Source organism: Struthio camelus, chromosome 2 (assembly GCF_040807025.1).
Source record: "Struthio camelus isolate bStrCam1 chromosome 2, bStrCam1.hap1, whole genome shotgun sequence".
In the NCBI taxonomy this organism is placed as follows: domain Eukaryota; kingdom Metazoa; phylum Chordata; class Aves; order Struthioniformes; family Struthionidae; genus Struthio; species Struthio camelus.
In genome coordinates, this window is record NC_090943.1 from 95,972,816 (window position 1) to 95,991,046 (window position 18,231).

Consider the following 18,231-nt stretch of genomic DNA (forward strand, 5'->3'; position numbering starts at 1 on the left):
AGGAAGGTGGAGAATGGAAAGGAACCACTGGGCAGAGTTGCCAACTCTGTGTAATGAAAACAAAACTGGATATGGATTTAAACAGGACTTTAACAGCCCAAACACTGGTGAAACATCAACTAGAGGAAAGGGAGGAGAGACACAGAACTATAGAAGTGCATAAGAGACAAGGATGTTGGCAGCATCTGCTGTAATAAAATGCGAATCAGGAATGAGGTGAAAGACAACATATTGCAGGCAGCCAGTCTGATCATCCTATCGAATTGGATTTGGCTTTAAAATACTACAAATAATGCAGCTGTGGATCTAACTGTCTAGAGCTGTGCCAGCCAAAGGGAAACTCTACTAGGTATTTTGTATATTTACTCTGTCTGGAAGGGAGCATTAGTGATTATCCAAAAACTGAAGAAACAGTATGAAAAGCAGCTGTGAGATAGGATCAGAACAGCAGGGAGACTTGAAACAATCAATCAAATGAACTCTGATGAATTTTAAAAGAAGTCCACAGAGACTCTATAAAATAAGATGCAGGAGAGACAGAGGTTATAGACAGGTTCACCAGAATTGTTCCAAATTTGGCAAGGAGGCCCAGAAAAAGAATAACGTGCCCCTCCCCCACAAATAAATAAATAACTCCCCCACACCCAAAAAAAAGAAAAACAAGAAAATCCCAGGTAGATGGCATTACTAGGTGCAACTAGGGACCAGGAAATACAACAGCACACTAAGGGAGTATTCCAATCCAAGGAGCAAAGGAGGGACCAAGGAAATGAACGAAAAAGTTGGCAGGTATTAAAGAAGAACGGCCAAGGGAAAAAAAAAATCGCACTATAAATTTAGAGCTGTTAAAGATCATGTCAAAGGAATCTATAAATCATATCAGGAAGAGGAGCACAAAGGGAAGCACTCCTAAGAGGGAGAAAGCAGTAAAGTATGTGCACATGTGTGCATTTAAACTCAACTGCAATCTGGACAAGCACTGAGCCTCCCAAAATTTTGCTTTATTTCCTGCCTAAAGGATATATTTTGGGTTTTCCTTGTTTCGCTTGTTTTTTTGATAAGGAGCAATGAAGGGGAAAGGAACATGAAACCGGTCAATCATGAACTAATTCCCTGCGCCTACCCTGGGAAATTTTCACATTCTACTATGTGAAAGACAGACATTGCAGCTGATACCATAAGGGGTATTTTTGGTCTTTTTTTTTCCTCCTCTCCATATGGGAAAACAGAACCAGAGTTACATCAAGAGAGCAGCAGGGCTGTAAGATCATAACTTTCGAATACTCTGGGAGCGTTCAATCAATGCTCTTGGTCTAGGAAATACATTATATATAAAATATGTATTAGTATTCCAATACACATGGCAGGGCTCTCTCCCTTCTGTCCCACTTTCTAATAAAAAATAGAAAGGGAACACTTTGAACCACCTTTTAGCCTTTGCTTTCAGCTGCTGGCATATGTCTCAGTATGGAGCAGGGGGAAGAAAAGGGAGGAGCGATCCAACAACATATCAGTGAAGAGCTGCTGGGGAGGAGGGGTGCAAATGCCTGCTAACGTAGCACTTCTCTGATCCTGAGGTTATGCTGGACTCTACAGTGTGTGCCAAGGCTTAATGTTAGGTTTATTACATTCGAATTTCTTACTTTCCAGTCAAAAAAAAAAGAAGGGAAAAGGTGGGGCGGAAGGGGTATTTGGTTTTGATCAAGTGCAGGAATCAAGTTTCAGTCCTTAAGGAAAATTCTCAGGAGCGGGAATAAATGTCATGATGTTATGTCTGAATCATCCTGCTAATTCCCTAAATCCCACATCATGTGGGGTTCACGAAACGCTTCTGCCTATGAGACTTTTTTTTTTTCTTTTTGGTAAGTGGTCTAGAGCTCCTCCCTCTCTAAATCACCGTCGGACCCAGAAAGACCAGTTTTGTTTTTAAACAAAAAAAATTGCCCTTAAGCTGGTCAATTCCAGTAATCAGCATCAGGGTAATGACAGTCACTCAGTCAGTTTCCTCTTTGCCAGACCAAAAATAACCATTCAGCTAAATTCTTCCCAAGAAATGTTTATTTCAGCAAAAGTTAGTGCAGTTAGGTTGCAAACACATCTTTCTTAAAGTTGGAAAATATACACCTATACACATAACACTGCTTAAACATTCCTGTCTCTCTACGTTCAGAGACACCTCTCAACACCTTATAAGTCTTATGAAACGTTATCTTCAAGGTAATTAAAACATCTCCTAACCTTTCCTGTTGGACATAGTGGAAAGACAACGAATTTTATCAGATGCTACCTAACAAATATTGTCTTCATGCTGTTTACAGCATGTGTGTGATGTACTACAAGAAAAATACTGATTTCTCTAACAATCATGGAAAATTTGGCCAAATATAGGGACTAATAAATCAATATAAAAATACCTTTCATGCTTATTTTAGCCAGATACAAAGTTTCATTCACCTAAAAGGTATCAAATCATATCAAAACCATTACTATAAATTTTCCAGATGCTCTTAAGTCAAAACATTCCTGGTTAACAAGCTTGGAAATGCCAGACGGCACAGCATACTTACAGAGCAGAGAACCTAAAATGCAGATGCAGTAGGAAGTTTGTTCTGTCCAGTCCTTTGAAGACACCCATCACCAGGAAACTAAGTGTCGTTGAGACTAAAGTCTACACAGCAACATTTGCCTTGACAGCTGGCAAAGTGATCAGTCTGAATCTCATAGCAAAATAAAGGACCACCTGTAAGAAATCAGAACAACGTTCACTTAACATGGCTAAAAATGACACGTTTCACAACTATAGCCTCATACATCCCTCCCCAGTCCTTCAAGTCTTGGACAACAGGAGAACCGCAAACACCTCAATTTCATTCCAAGCAGCATAAAATGACATTTTTCTCAAAGACTGTAAAGGACACTTTACAGTGTTGGGGGCAGAGGGATAACCTGAGGTTCACAGCTATAAAATAACTGTTTCAAAGCTGATGAAATAATTTATCTGAATGAGTCTACTGGAACAAGAACCTTAACTAAAAGGAGCATAGGAAAACAATTTTTCTGCCCCACGGTCACCCAACATGAGATAGTGGAAGAAGGAAATGACGATGAGTCATCTCAACATGGAACGGAGCAAAATCTGAAGGAGTACCGGATGCGAAACCCAAGAGATAAAGCTGAGGTAAACTACGGATGAATCCTGATGATATCATAACCAATGGGAATACATTTTTAATCCTATTGACTCAAAAATATAATACATTTCTTGAATTACACAGTTTCACGTTAGCTGTAAAAATGCAGTAGGAGGCTAAACATTTTCATTTTGTACCATTCATATCCCAAAAAATGGAAAACTGAGCCATGCAATGATAATAAAAATTAGTTAATGTTGTTGCTGTTGCTGCCCATATGTAACTGCACTTGTGTAGGCATGCATGTGTGTTTATACATGTAGTATAAACCAATTCATTGTATTTACACACAAATTTTATAAGGTTTGTTTCAAACCCAAAAAAAGAACTCATGCTCCCAAAGGATGTGTATTTTCTCCACTGTATCAGTTCATCTAATAAAATACATTTCCTCTGCAGTCCTTAAGAGTGCTACAGCAGTACTAGTGATATCTACATATGCACAACACACATACATACACACACACTTATTTTTTTCCCTACGCACCTTTTTTCTGTTTGCCCTATATCAAGTGACTGAGAATTATGTACCATCAACACATATAAACGTACCCACACTTTAAAAAAAAAAAAAATTGAGTAAGGTGTTCAAAGGAAGCCTTCTGCTTCCTAAGCTGTATTTTTTATATTTATCCTAAAAACAAAAGGATACTATTTATGTTTTGTACATAAGCAAAAGATAAAACCTTCACACTGCAAGCTTTTACAGCCCCATAATTTACACTCTGGTGTCATAAAACAGCAATAAAATATTTTAGAGATAGCCATAAAACCATGATCCAAGTTCACTCTTTTCAAAAGCTCTGTTTCAGCACAGCTGTAAGGGTCTGAATAGGATTATTTATATTTGATGAGTGGCAGAGTTCACATGTGGTCCAAATTTTTCCGAAGTTCACTGATGCAGCCTCCCAGCTCAGGTTTGCTCATATTTGGGAAGGGCTGACCATTTTGCTGATAATGCCTTCATCAAAAAAGCTTTGCATCACTGAACCCCAAATGCTTCATCTGAAACATATGGACATTTGGGGTAAATCAAGGAAGGGCAGGGCTCTCACTGAACTTTGTGCGCGTTTCCGACCGGCTGCAGCGGGTGTGGATTTCACTGCTTCCAATTCCGCACTACTGGGGCTTTCAAGCGTTACACTAACTAAAACTGAAATTTCCCAAAGAGATCCAAAACGTGGGAACCTGTAAAGCTGCAGAACCTTAGCCGTGACAGATCTGCAGAATTAGAGAGTAGAAATTGGAGACAAACCCCAAGATCTCCGACTCCAGGCGCGTCCTAGCTGGTCTGCAGGGAGGCACTGCACCTGGTCTGCAGCCTGTTACCTGCAGTCCAATGCCAGGCAGTTTTAGGCAGCTTCTGTACGCAGAAAGTATCGCTTTCTCAGCTACAGTGTGCTTCTCCATTCCTCCAATGTTGTTTTGGCTGTCTTGTTCAGTTCAGAATAAATTAAAATACCTCTTCAGCCCAATTCCAACTGAAACCAAATATGATGATTAAGGTGTCTCCCACACCAGAAAACTTATTTCAGTTTGCTCTCTCTCTAATATAACAGAGTAAGTAAATAAAAGGAAGAATGAAACAGTCCACGTTCATAGAATGCTTCATCAATTTATCACTTGCAAGAAATTCTGCTTAAAAATTATTCGAGGCCTGAGTCTATACTCACCGCAGTCAGCTAGAGCTTTGCACTGTCTTCAGCGGGAATAAGAGAAGACCAGAATCTATCATTACAGAAGATGAAGTAACGAACTATGACGATCTAATACACTACTACAGAAAATGTCATGTTTAGAAATCATAGTAAGATGTTTAGGCCCACTTCACAAGCAACATAGTGGTTATGTGTGTAAATTACCCACAATCAATGAGAGAATAGCTTTGATTCTGCTTTTAGCTTGCTAAACTGGAGCAAAAACATCCTTCTAACACTATAATAATCAGTAGTACATTACAATAACTGGATGTTATACATTAGGAAATAAATGTGGGGAAAACAACACACATTAAATAAAATACTAAAGTAAAAACTTGGCTTCTGGTGCTCCTAACATCCGTTTCTTTACTTAGTCAAAAGAAGCAGGCCACAAAATACCACACTGTACTCTGAAGAATATTATAATCAGGAGGTGGATAGCAATTCAGTTACTGTTCTTTCTTCTGCTTCTCCATCTCCAAAAAAATGAATTAATTTTATCAAATATTTGGTTCCTTTCAACTCAGTTTCCTGCAAAATAGGCTTGCATAATCTCTTTTTTTTTTTTTTAAGGTTACCAAAACATAAACATTCTGCTAGAATTTCTCTGACTAGACACGCATCACTGATGACTGGAAAATGGATTTTAGAAGACTTTCCAGAATGCTTCATGGTAATATGGCTTGATTTTGTTTTTGGAATTCTAGATTATGCTTAGCTAGGGAAGTTGCAAAGTCAGTATTTCAGGATATTCAAGATTCCTGGAAACTTATAAGAACCGTTACATGTTAGGTCCCGATTTGGGAACGCACGTGCTTGTTTAACCTCAAGCATGACACTTCATGTCTTTCTTAAACACAACTTTAAACAAGTATTTAACTTTGAACGTGTATTGAAGTGTTCTGCTGAATCAGGATCATGAAGAATCTAGACCTTTTTAAAGAGCAAAATCGGTAATTGACTGCAAAGATGTTATATCCTGCAACTAGGTTCAAATAAGCCATGCCTGTTAGCTAGCAAGCAGCCTCCTCGCGTACAGCAGCCAGTTGCTCTTTTGCGGCACAGTACACAGGATGGTACATTACTCATGGGGTGTGAAAACCCTACAAACACTGCAATACAGATTGCTGCTTGCTTTCAGTGCACTGGTTTATGTGAATCCCTGACCACAGTTGAATTAAATTAAAAAAAAAAAAAACTCTTCAGTTTAGAGTCATCTATCTGAAGTGATTTACTTAAGTGGTAAGTTATATGGTAGAAGAATATACAAGGCAATAAAACGCCCTTTACAGCTGGTTAAACACTGAGACAAAGCTGAGGTATTGGATGACCAGAAAAGGGCTTTCTCGTGAAGATATTCTAACACTGAGAACATTATTAGAAGATAAAAAAATTCAGACATCCTGATTGTTTTCCTTAATGTTGTTTCTTGTTTTGGAGGAGTGTGGAATTGTAACCAACATTTCCCTCACACTTTCTGCAGAAGCTGATACGGCAGATTTGTGGCTTAGGTACTAACTGAACAAAGAAAGGTTTTAAATGTGTAGACCTGTTTGAGGGCATGTAAGTGAATAACTGATCAAAGCCACATCCTTAGTGGAAAAGGAGTGATACGATTAGGAAACAAACTTCCAAAACAGTTGCCTTAGTATCTTCAGCAACAGAACTTCGAAAAGCTAAGAGCTCACATTCAGCCGTGATGCAGGCATGTGCAAATCATTTGACATCAGAGAAGTCATATCCACTACAGCAGCTCTGAATCGGTCCTAAGTATTCAATTACACATTTTGTGCATATAAATATTACACTGTGCAACACTACAGATATTATACTGAGAAACTCAAGTGTCTGTTTATGAAAAGAATGCTTCACTGTGTCAATAAAGAGTTCAGTGTTGTTTGTCAAGGGAACATTTGATATTTCTAGGCTGTGACTGAGTGAAATTCTTCTCTTGTCATAGACCACTGGATTACAGCGCCTGAGATAAAGCAAAAGAATCTGGAAAGACTGCAACCCTTCTGGGTGACTTCAGCTTAAAATCAGGCTTCCCACACCCCTCCTCCTGGAAAGGAAAGCAAAATCATAACAATTTAAGCAAACCTCCAAACAGTTTTTACAGTAGCGAAATCAATTTAATGTAGTCATTCTTACTCCTTCCTCCTCAAACTCTTCATATGACTTTCTCAGGTCAGATATCTTACCACATATGCTCTTTGTGCTCTCTCTTCTTACACTGCACTGTGCTTTTGCACAATATCAAATAATGTGGGACCCCACTTTCAGCTGGAACTTTTATATAGCTTTGTTATACAAATGAAAGAAAATATTTTAGGCATCTATGCTGGTTTTTTGCTCTCTCTGTTCCAGCTAAGCCATCCAAAGAAAGCAGAAATATAACTGATCTATAGTCTCTGGTTACAAATTCTTACAAGTGTTAGATAAAATGCAATATACAGTTTAAAAAAATTTGGACATGCACTGTGTGAAACTACTTTTACAAACTGTTTTGAAAAGCATGGGTCAAATTCTGGACTCAGTACCACTAACAATTTTTAACATGCTTCTGCTCTACAAGATTAGTTTAAACCCTTTCAGCTGTAGATTAGTTAGACGTTAGCAGAAGAAACTGTACAATTTCAATATGCTTTGTATTTTCCTTAATTGAGACATCTTGCATGATAAGGCTAATACTGTTTAGAAAAACTTATTCTATGAAAAATATCTGAATGAATTCACAATAAACCACATATCAGAAGGCTAACATGTTTGACATGATTTTCATTTGCCCTTTTTGAGGATGGCATGATTATCTGGCACGTGCTCAGAATCTTGCAGACAATCTCCATCATGCTAGAACGACCTTAAGTAACAAGCATTTAGGTGTCCCATCCTTTCTTAGTGTCACCTTATTCCAAACTAAATCAAGTTGCCTGTTCTCCTGGTTGATTTTTACTACAGAAATGATTTTACACTACAGAAGACTAGTTTGGTGTTCCGGTTCTTCAACCATTTTGCAGTGTCCTAAAAATGACATTCTCAGACTGCAAAGAGTGTCAGCTCTTCTATCACTACAATATTTGGATTTCTATGTGCACATTCAAATAAATTTTGGGAGACTGAATTTAAACCAAGTCTGAGTACTCGTAGTTTTCTTAGCCCACAACCAACTTCCCATACTTTTAGTTTACTAAAGTCATTGGAACATTAGTCATAATCCTTCTCCCTTGAACCACAGATACTCCTTTCCTATTTACTCGGCTTCCTGTAAACACATTTTTGCTTCAACACAAAGCAGTTGCATCCTACACACCTAAACAGCATGACCACAGTACTTTAAACTTACCTTTAGTCAAAACTATAGTGTCCAAATTATTCCTACATACAACTACTGCAAGTATTTAACCCCAGGCACTTGTCTTTTTAAGTTGCAGTGGGAAGGCCTTCATTTTTCACACATCCCTTTTTACTTAGTATTAATTTATCTATCTAAATTTAACCTTCAAAGATACCAAAACTTAGAAATAATGGAAACAGATGAAGTGTGATGAAAGTAGCTCATTCTGGCATGACAGGTCTTTACATCATGTTACTATTTAAACGTGATCTCAACAGTTAACGTGCTCCTCTTCATCCTCCACCCAAGAGATGATTCAAATCGAAATCTAGGTTAACACGTGCCTGATTCCAACATATTTAAAAGCATCTGCTTGGTTCTTTCTTCCTCCTCCTCGACTTTTTTTTTTTTTTTTTTTTTAATTGCTCAGAAATTTTTCCCAGCTCAGTCATCAGAAAGGCAAATCAACAGTGGAGGCCTCTGGGGGTTTTTTTATTCCAAAAGAGCTGGTGTACCCTTTCTTTTTCTATTCATTTCACCCAGTTTCTTGCAGATTAGGATTTTCCTCATAGGACTCCAGTGGGTTTTGTGCAGGCATATACCCTTTTAGATGCAGTGAACTGTGCGTGTGCATGTGCACATGCGCGTGTGTGGTGTCACACACACACCATTACAAAGTTTTTTTTATTTTTTATGATGGACCTTGCAAAACAAGTGTTCGCTTCCTCCCTCACCCAGTCTGTTCCTGTGCTGTTCTTACTCTCAAACTCAATACTGTTGCAAGTCTCATGGCTTAAAGATGTATTTCCCAAAGAGAAATGCTCAAGGGAGAATGTCATGATCAGTTCACCATGAACACTGTCATTATTCGTATTTAGGCTGAATTATTTCTGCCCACCAGGGATCACATCATTATGCAAAGGCATGACCTAAGAATATGAGGAAAGACTGGCAAAAGGCTTTTTAAGAAGCATGCCAAATTTCACTCACTCATTTAACAAATAAAGCATGTGTATCAAGGTAATCTTTATACAAGTATTTTATGTTAAAAAGAGTGTACATGTTCATTTCTGAACTTCAGTGCACACTTACTTCCATGATTTACATTTTCAGAAAAAGAGGGCTAGATATAATAACAACAATAACAACATGGAAACAGAGATTTGTCTCTGTTTTTTCCATTGCTTCAGTCACTGGTCATTTCTCTTGGCAGTGATATTTTACAAGTTGCAGGAAAGAGTAGAAAATACAACAGAGTTGACTTTCAGAAAAGTACTTTTTTCAAAAACCCAAACGTTTTCAGCCTCACGTTGAAAGAGTGAGAACACAAATCTTTTTCGGTCTATTTCTTTTTTCTAGGACCTACACAGGGAAATAAGGTTGTAATTCAGGAAAAATACACACTAACAAAACAAATGAAGAAAAACTCCCTCAAGGGAAGACTCCTTTTGAATTAGAGAGGAGACTAATCAAAGAGAAAAGGACAACCCCTCCTTTTCAGTGCACCACCAACATGAAGACGCAGCTAGCAGCTACACACGTACGTGACAACAAGCCACGTGTGGCTGGACTACGCTGGGGCTGGACTGACGCCGTATTGTAAGCCGGTGACTTCATGGCAGTGATCTCACCCTGCTGACGGGGAGCACGTGGCAGGGGAATAATTGTGGTTTTACCAAACATTACCATTACCGTCCCAGGCGAGGGCAGGCAAAGGAGATAAAGCCACACAGCAAGATGAAAACAGGCCATGCTTCAAGGCGTAGCTGTGCCGCACTCGTATGAGCAGTGTCAAAGGACACAGAGATATATGAGTTACCTGCATCCGATCTCTCACAGGAGCGATGGACTCAAAACGAAGCCGTTACAGAGTCCAGTTGTGAGTGTGACCACCAGTGCTTTGCACTTCAAAACGACCAAACACAAAGCCTGACAAAAATGCCAACATATCTCACAGCTGAGGAACAACACAAGTGCACAGGCACAGCCTGTCCTGCTACCTGCCCCCAACGGCTCGTGCCCTCCCCGTGTCCCCCGCAGGAATAACGAGGACGCGCACAGGTCGGTCGCTGCAGGGCAGCGCACTGCGTGGAGGTGACAACAGTGGTAATTCTCCTTGGCCAGTGGAGGCCTTCACCCCCGGCACCCTCCATCGGCCCTGAACTTCCCCTCTGCAAATTTTTAAACAACAACTTGACTGCCATCCGCCTCTCGCAGGGGCCAAGCCTAATTCTGTTATTGCACATTTATGAAAGGGAGGTCCAAGATTTGAAAGTATTTATGCATAACAAAAGGCATCTTCAATCTACAGTACATTGAGATTATTAAGTACATATAGTTTCAGATAAATACCAACTCCCAAAGAAATGGCTTAATGCCTAAAATATTTTGACACTGTGGCACACTGCCCACAGGCCTCACAGGTTGCCTGGAAGGCAGAGAGAGGAGAAGAAAAACACGTGGCGAAATATTCACCAGCACAGGGAGATGTATTTTTAAAACTGTGCTGATCTGGTGCATTATTCACAATTCGTATCGCACTTGGATTTTGAGTCCTTTAGCCACCTTTACCTTTGGCAAAAAAACCAACTTTGCGACATCCGTGACTAAGAAACGGGTCCTCTTTACGGCAGCTGGAAATGTCATTCGCCTCCCTGCGCGCGCCGAGAGGGTGGCGCGGGGGGCGTCGGTGAACAAGGGCCCCCCTCCGTAACCCGGTCTCCAAAAAGGAACAATTGCACACACCGTGAAGGTGGCATGCCTACGCAGCAGGCCTGAAAATTAATGTTTTAGGATAGCGAAAGGCCAGGCTGTTATGAAGCTGGCTAAAGGCCGCCTGCAGGTCTAATAAATAAGGGACTTGGGGTGAGATGGAAGAAGCTGCTTATGCCAAAGGAAAGAAAAATGTGTTGGGGGGGGGGGTAAAGGGGGAGGAAAAATTCTCTCTCATCCCATCCTATTTTCCCTTTTGCCCTCCTGCTCTTCTCTAATGAAAAAGCCTCGCACACGGGAATCCTGCTGTATAACATCCCCGGGAGGAAGGGCAGGACAAGAATAGGACAATTCCATTTACAGCAAACGCTGGGCTTGGTTTGGTTGCATTCCCTTTAGCGAGGGTTTTTTCCTATGGCTTTAGATTCAGGAAAAGCTATGGAAACTGCGTCCAGGTTTATTCCTATGTGAGGGAGCTGCAGGCGCGCGTCGCATACGGCTGCGTCGGCGCGCGCCTCCTCACCCAGAGCTGCTCCCAACAGCCCAGGGCAAAGCGACGAGGAACGGTCCAAGCACCTCCCGCTGCGATAGAGGCAATTATTCATTTCATTTACAGCAAAACTGTAACATTTGCGGGCAGGGCAAAATGGTTGATTTCTGCTCATTTCTTTTCCCACTTTGCTGGCCGTCTTCCCTCCCTGGGCAGCCTGTTTCCTCCTCCCTTCCTCTGCAGCCCACTATCCCTCTTCTCGCTCCCTCCATCTTAGAAGTGCTTGTAAAATACAAGAGGGCAAATGCCAGCCTGCGACCTCTATCTGTACTTAGCCAGGCATGATGTGCGAATAAGGTTTGTTGCCTGCCGGTTTCCATGGAAATGCAACCGCACAGTAAATGGAAGGCTCGCATAGGGGGTTTTTTTGCAGAGGTGCACGAAACAATAGAGCTGAGCTTAGGACACATAGTTAAGCTTAAGAGTTACCACTGCCACATAACCGCAGAGCATTTCTCTTAATGCGTTCCCATGACTATCTCTTTCCTTTAGCAACTCGCCCTTTCTAAGCAAGTGTTGACAAAAAACAATTTCAAAAGCTCATCCGTATGTGTGTGTATGGAATAAAGATGCACACCCATGCAGATAGGAGACACCATACAACCTATATATGCTTGAACAGTATTCCCAGTGACCCCTCTTTACCTTCTTATGTCTGAGGGAATTTCTGAAGGGCTTTCCTCAGAACCACAAAGCCGGAGCTTTAATTCCTGACCTATTTCCAAAGCTCAGTGAAAGCCAGCACAGATGCACGCTCACCACAGAAACAGCCTATGATTTTGTAAAGCAATCAAAAAAAAAAAAAAAATCAGAACTTGCAAAGCTAGGCACTCTGAAAGCTCCTAGATAAAGTCATTAGGAAAAAAATCAGTTATAGTTTTCTTTTTTTTCATTTCTTTTCTTTTCTAAAGAAAATGGTTTTCATCAGAGGAAACTGCTTAAGGGTTTCAATGAAAATGTAAGTGTCTCCAACTTTCAAAGTGGGTGTAGCGTCCAATAGCTAACTATTTCTTAAGCGTGAAAGGGCAGACAACCCGCTTTCCACAGGATGTCCTTCTGTTCAGCCATTTTCCTGTGTCACTCACTCCAAAATCTAACAGAAATCTTCAAATGGGCAGGAAGGCGCAACTGCTCTCAAAAGGATTTTAGACCTCCCTTGGAGACGAGAACAAGTAAGAATTTCAAAATTCTGAGCATGCAATATTTTGTGCAAAAGCTTGGTATTCTGCATGCTGCACTGCAAGTTACCATTCTGCAAGTCTACTTCCTAACATGGGCAACTGCAGACTCCCCCAGGACCACATGAAAAACTGATACAGCGTTTTCTTGATTCATGAGAAAGTTTACCAGTCTTGCCAAGAACTGCTGATATTGGACTGCAGAGGCTCTTTTTGCCAGAGCAGAATATCTTACTTTACCCTGCAACTAACAAACATGCAAGTACTACAAATGTCTGAGCAGTGTAATTTCTTTGATAAATGCCAGACATCAAAGACTAATGTTGCCTGACGAGCCATAATTGACACAATGACAATCAAATATCTCATATGATAGCATAATCTTTTTTTAAGCAGTGTGGCAACCTTTCTAGCTATCCATGCTTATTTTAAACGTTTTACTTTAAATGCAATGAAATGAACTTTAAAACCAGCAATTTAGTATAGTGAAGCATTCGCAAGACCTAGAATGTCTTTTTCTCATATCACTCCTAATCAGCACACATCAATAATTTGCACTTAATTCAGATTATCAACATACCACTACTATGAAAGAGAGAAAAATGCATTACTTGATTATAAAAGAAAAGAAGATTAAAAATATTGCACAAAAGCTAGTGAGTAAAATATAAACATAAAAGATAATATAATCCGTAAGTTTTAACACCTGAGGTGAGAAAACAGACACAAATGTATGGAAAGTCTGCAAAAAAAAACACCCCTTTCTCTCATCTGTTCACAGAGTGTATAGAAGAACCTGCCAAACCCCATAGAAACATTCCCACTTTAGGGAAAAAAATAATAATAAACCACATTCTTTCCATAAATAGCACTCTCCTCCCTTAAATAAACCCCGTGCACTCAGCCGCTGAGTATGTTACAGTTTAGGTATTTGCCAGCCTTATGCTATACTCTCAGCAAAGCAACAAGCAACACTGACATTTCAGGCATCTGCCCCAAAACAAGTTGCATGTGGGTGTGCTTAAAAGGTGGCTTTTGCTTTGGTAGAAAAAGGGGTGCCCTCGTTGGGAATGCAGCCCAACTCATCTGAGATCATCTGGAAGGGCCTCCTGGCTCAAAGATCCTGGTACTTGTCCACAGCTCAGAAACTGTCTGGCTACACTGCATTTATAATGTGGCTGGCTTACACCCACACAAGGGAAAGAAAGATAATAGCATCAAAAGAAACAGTCTTACTGTGTTTTTAAATGAGAAATCATCTGAGCAAACCGCTATCTGAGGAAAAAGAGGAGGTTTCTTTGGTTAGATTATACTCTAATTAATTAGGGCACATACCAGAAGCTGTTTGAGTGCAAAGACACAGTTCCCCTAAACTGACAGGCTACCCCAGGGATTGTCACCAGAAACTCCATTTTGTCGCATCCGAAAAACTGGATGTCATGAAAGGCCACATTTAATCTGCTGCAGAAAAAAAGTGAACTTTTTCCCCCTGCTCCTGCACTAAGCTGCGCATTGCCTTATGGTATGATAAACCCCAGCGTGGATCAAAGACCTATGGAAGGCAAGAAGAAATCAATTCAGCGATATTTCAATTAGTGCAACGCGGCAGGGAGGAAGAGCCTGCGACCAGCCGCCCACCTCCTGCTGCCCCGAAACGGCAAGGTGCGTAGCTGCGTCGCGGGCCAGAGCTCGGCGGTCCCACCGCGACCGCGGCTGAGGGAGGAAATGCCGTTCCCCGTGGCTGCCTGCGGCCTGCTGCGTGGGCAGGTAGATGCAAATCGTCTGTCTCGTTTTCAGCCTCCTTTCCCCCCCCCGCAACGGTATCAGATTTAGTCGTTCGTGAAGGAGGATGCCTCATAAACAGAAGTGAGTTGAGAAAGTGACATACGCCGAACGAAAGAAAGAAGAAGAAGAAGAGCCAAAACATCTCAGAGGAAACACAGGGATGGAAATCCAGCAGTAAAATATCAACCGCTCTCCTCTATCTCCTACCCTCAAAAAGTGAGTAAATTCACACTCTTCCATTAATAGATAGGTCACGTTGGAGCCCACAGAGTACATCCATTTTAGCCTAGTGACGTTTCTAAATGTTCTTTCAATCAGCTGACAAGCATGCAACACATTAGCCTTGCTTTCAAAACCTGGGCAAAGGGAGATTAAAAATATGAGGGCAACTACACTGAGCTTTCCTGTTCAGTATATGAGTTCTGGGTTGTACACAGAGTACACCATAGAGTATAAATGCAGAACTAGAGATACTCAGATCAGCAGTCAAAAGCCAAAAAAAACCCAAAAAAACCCAAACAAAAAAACTTCACAATGGATAAATTAAAATATTGAAAATTCCATCTTCAGAAAGTGTCAGTATCAGAAATTCCGCCTATCATCAACAAGATCAAATTTGCTTAGTAATTGTGTGGTTAAACTCTCTCTGAACCCTTACTTGCTTTGGAGAAGGGCTCAACCATATCATACGCATCTATCACGATTCCAATTTTTTCTCCAGGAAAAAAGGCAGCTAGAAAGTTAATACCAAAAAAATAAAGGCTGAGAGTCATAGGTGATCATATTATAACAGAAACGTAGCTTGAAATAAAACACGCAAGCAAACCTCCCTGCAAATACTGCTGGCAAAATATCATTTACAAGTTGGCTATCCTGGTATAACTCGAGGGAAGGGGAAAATATACATCAGAATGAGAAAATGGTCCGTTTTAAACATTTCAGATTGAAATCGGAAAGACAGGCAGAGGCAGCATCCCCTTCAATCAGAGATGTGCCAAATCCATGTGAGATGTGCTGTGCCACCCATATAATGGGCGATTGCCTCTGAAAGCTATTTTCACATGACATTCTCAATGTCAAATGTGCCTTTGGACATATGTAAGGGCAGAAAAAGATTTTCATCATAGAAGTATCTACACATGCGCAACTATTACAAGGATTATATTGACCTAAGAGTGACAGAAAGGAACTTTCAAAGCATAGCGGTAACTATCTTAGACTGGAGAAATAAAGGCCCTGAACACACTCAGTGAACCGACATCTTCCCAGACTACCTCAAGTATCCCAAATCCAACTGGTTGCCTGGGCTCCAACCAAATTTATCTTCACAGGTTATACAGAACAACAACAGTTTTCACTTTCCTCTAGTAACGTTTCAAGAAATGTCATGCACAATGTCACTCCCCTGTACCTTCTGCACTGACGCTCCTAAAAAAAAAAAAAAAGGGAAAAAGGAAATTTAAAACACCACCTAATAAAGTAGTTATTCAGAGACTAGGAATGTGTTGACTTTGCTAAAGCAGGCTGTGATCTGGGCTCATTCTTTGCATTTCCAGCCAGTGCTCTATCCTGGTGCCCTCCATAGCAGCAGAAATCTTGTCAAAAGGAAAAGGCATTCATGGGTCCTTCATTCAAAGGCTCCAATTGCCCCCTGTGAAATGACCTGAGTCTCCCTTTAAAATCAATCTCACAGTGTGCTCTTGATGCATGCTGCTAAGACAGACCCAACAATAAACCCAGAAGGGCACGCTGCAAGTCAAATTCTTCATACATTTTAATTACAGTTTACACAAAATGAAAGTCAGGTTAATAAGCTCAGTTCATAAAAATTTAATAAGAAATGACATTTTTGTACTGAAGATCAGGGGACATACCCTTCAGAGAGCGGATCAGAAAAATATATTACACGCAAAAGTCACCTATAGTCCTCAGCTGGGAAAAAGGAGAGAGGAAAAGGGGCAGGGGATGGAGAAAGGAACAGGGATTTTCTTTAGTAATAATAATAATGTTTCTCGTTAAGCTGGTGCCTCCATAACAGAACTGTAGATGTGAAAGGTTTTATCCCATGTGTTGTTTCAAGATCGTTAACTAAATGCACGCAACTCAGAGAAACAGGAAGCAGAAGAAAACTATTTCAAACGGCAAAGCTGGAAAGGCAGACAATAGCTGCCACCTCCAGACAGTGAGAAAATGCGCTTTCCCAAGGGATCTGTGGCCACCCATATGCAACGCAGATAAGTGAGAACATGCTCTGCTCTGGCCAAGGAGAGTCCTGCTCCTGCAGCTGCTCCCGCAGAAACGCTGGGTGGCCCTTCATGTCAGCTGCCCTGAATGCTTTTAAATGAAAAACATGACTGCAGAGATCTGCTGGGTGGTGATCTGAAAGGAACCGAGAGATCAAAAAGGAGAGGGAGGCAGAGCTGCCCTCTGCCAAGCCTGGAGTCACAGCCCAGTACCAGGGAATCCCGTGCCGAGCTGATGCCAACCTCCCGAGAGCACCTCGGCGCAGAGCCGGGCAGCGCTGAGGATGAGCAAACCAAGGAAATGCCACCCAAAGTTACCCGAGCGTATCGTATGCTTTGGCTAGCCCTTTTTTCATATTGTGTTTTGGCTACCTCATACGTGATGCCAGCATTTGCAGTCAGCTGAGAGTGGGTGAAACGCACAGTGGGGTGCCACGGCTTGCTCAAAGCCCTGGGTTACACCTCACAGTTCTCCACCTGTCACTTGGAGGCAGTGGTGCCTCTAACTCTTTATATTCAATTTACTTCTGAAACGGGGGGATGGGGGGGGTAAACACATGACTCAGTCTATGATTAAAAGGGATCTTTTTTTTTGAAAGGGGTGAAAGGGAAATTATAAAGTTACTTCCAGAACAGTATCATTTGCAAGTTAGAACCCATCAGCTAAAAAAAAAAAAAAAAAAAAGAAAAAACCTACAAGGTTCTAATTTATTAATGAATAGCTGCTGTCTTTGTAATTTTGCCGTACTTATTCCATTACTGTATGACACTTCCTATTGTCATTGCTTGCATTTTTAAACACTTCCGCATGACTAGTGCTAATCTCCACATTTCATGGAGGACTGGTAATAAAAGGAGAGAGATGCATGGGTGTATAAGAATGATTATAGCTAAACATATGCTCTAAAGCCCACTCAATTTCTAACATTTCTCCCTTGCTCTGAACTCCCTGCTTCTGAAAGGAAAACAAAAAATTCAAAGAAAGATTTTTTTCCTTTAGTTTGGACTTGAGATAGATTCATTCCTGAGAGAGAGTTCTTTCTCCAGGCATAAGGACTCCAAGCACAGGGTGCAAAGATGCAGGGCTCCTGCGTGAAGCAGAAACATTGGCAGCAAACAGAAAGCTTCGTATCTTGATTCTTTCAGAAAATCTTGTAGAACTGGTACAACAAGCTATTCCAAACAGCTGCTTTGCGGATATAACCCCACAATAAACAATCTCTGACTTGACGCACAGGGCTACAAACATCTATGCAGTCTTGTATTTATTTACTCTCCGGTACTTCAACAATTTTTACTCTTATTCTCTGTAACAGAGATTTTCAACAGATCAACAGATGAGCGCAAAGCACGTCTCTTTTGAAAGGACTCTTTAGGGACCTTTTTAATTCATATTTTCTTACTAGTTTGCACCTTCAAAGAATAGCCAAAAGACTACTCTGTAACATTAATGCTTCATTGACATAAAAGCTAAGGGTACTGGCTGCACGTGCAAGCTTCAGCTGTCTACTCCACAGTAGAAACATCTACCACACTTC

General features: G+C 40.9%; 1 long non-coding RNA gene across 4 annotated transcripts in view; it reads right to left on the reverse strand.

Annotated features, from left to right (window-relative positions):
- The window catches only part of LOC138065966 (uncharacterized), a 270,768-nt gene that overhangs the window by 59,754 nt on the left and 192,783 nt on the right, over positions 1 to 18,231 (reverse strand). For all 4 annotated transcript variants that reach the window (XR_011139033.1, XR_011139032.1, XR_011139030.1 and 1 more), the window contains one exon: positions 2,568 to 2,740. This is a non-coding gene — a long non-coding RNA (uncharacterized lncRNA). The remainder of the gene's footprint in view (positions 1 to 2,567; positions 2,741 to 18,231) is intronic.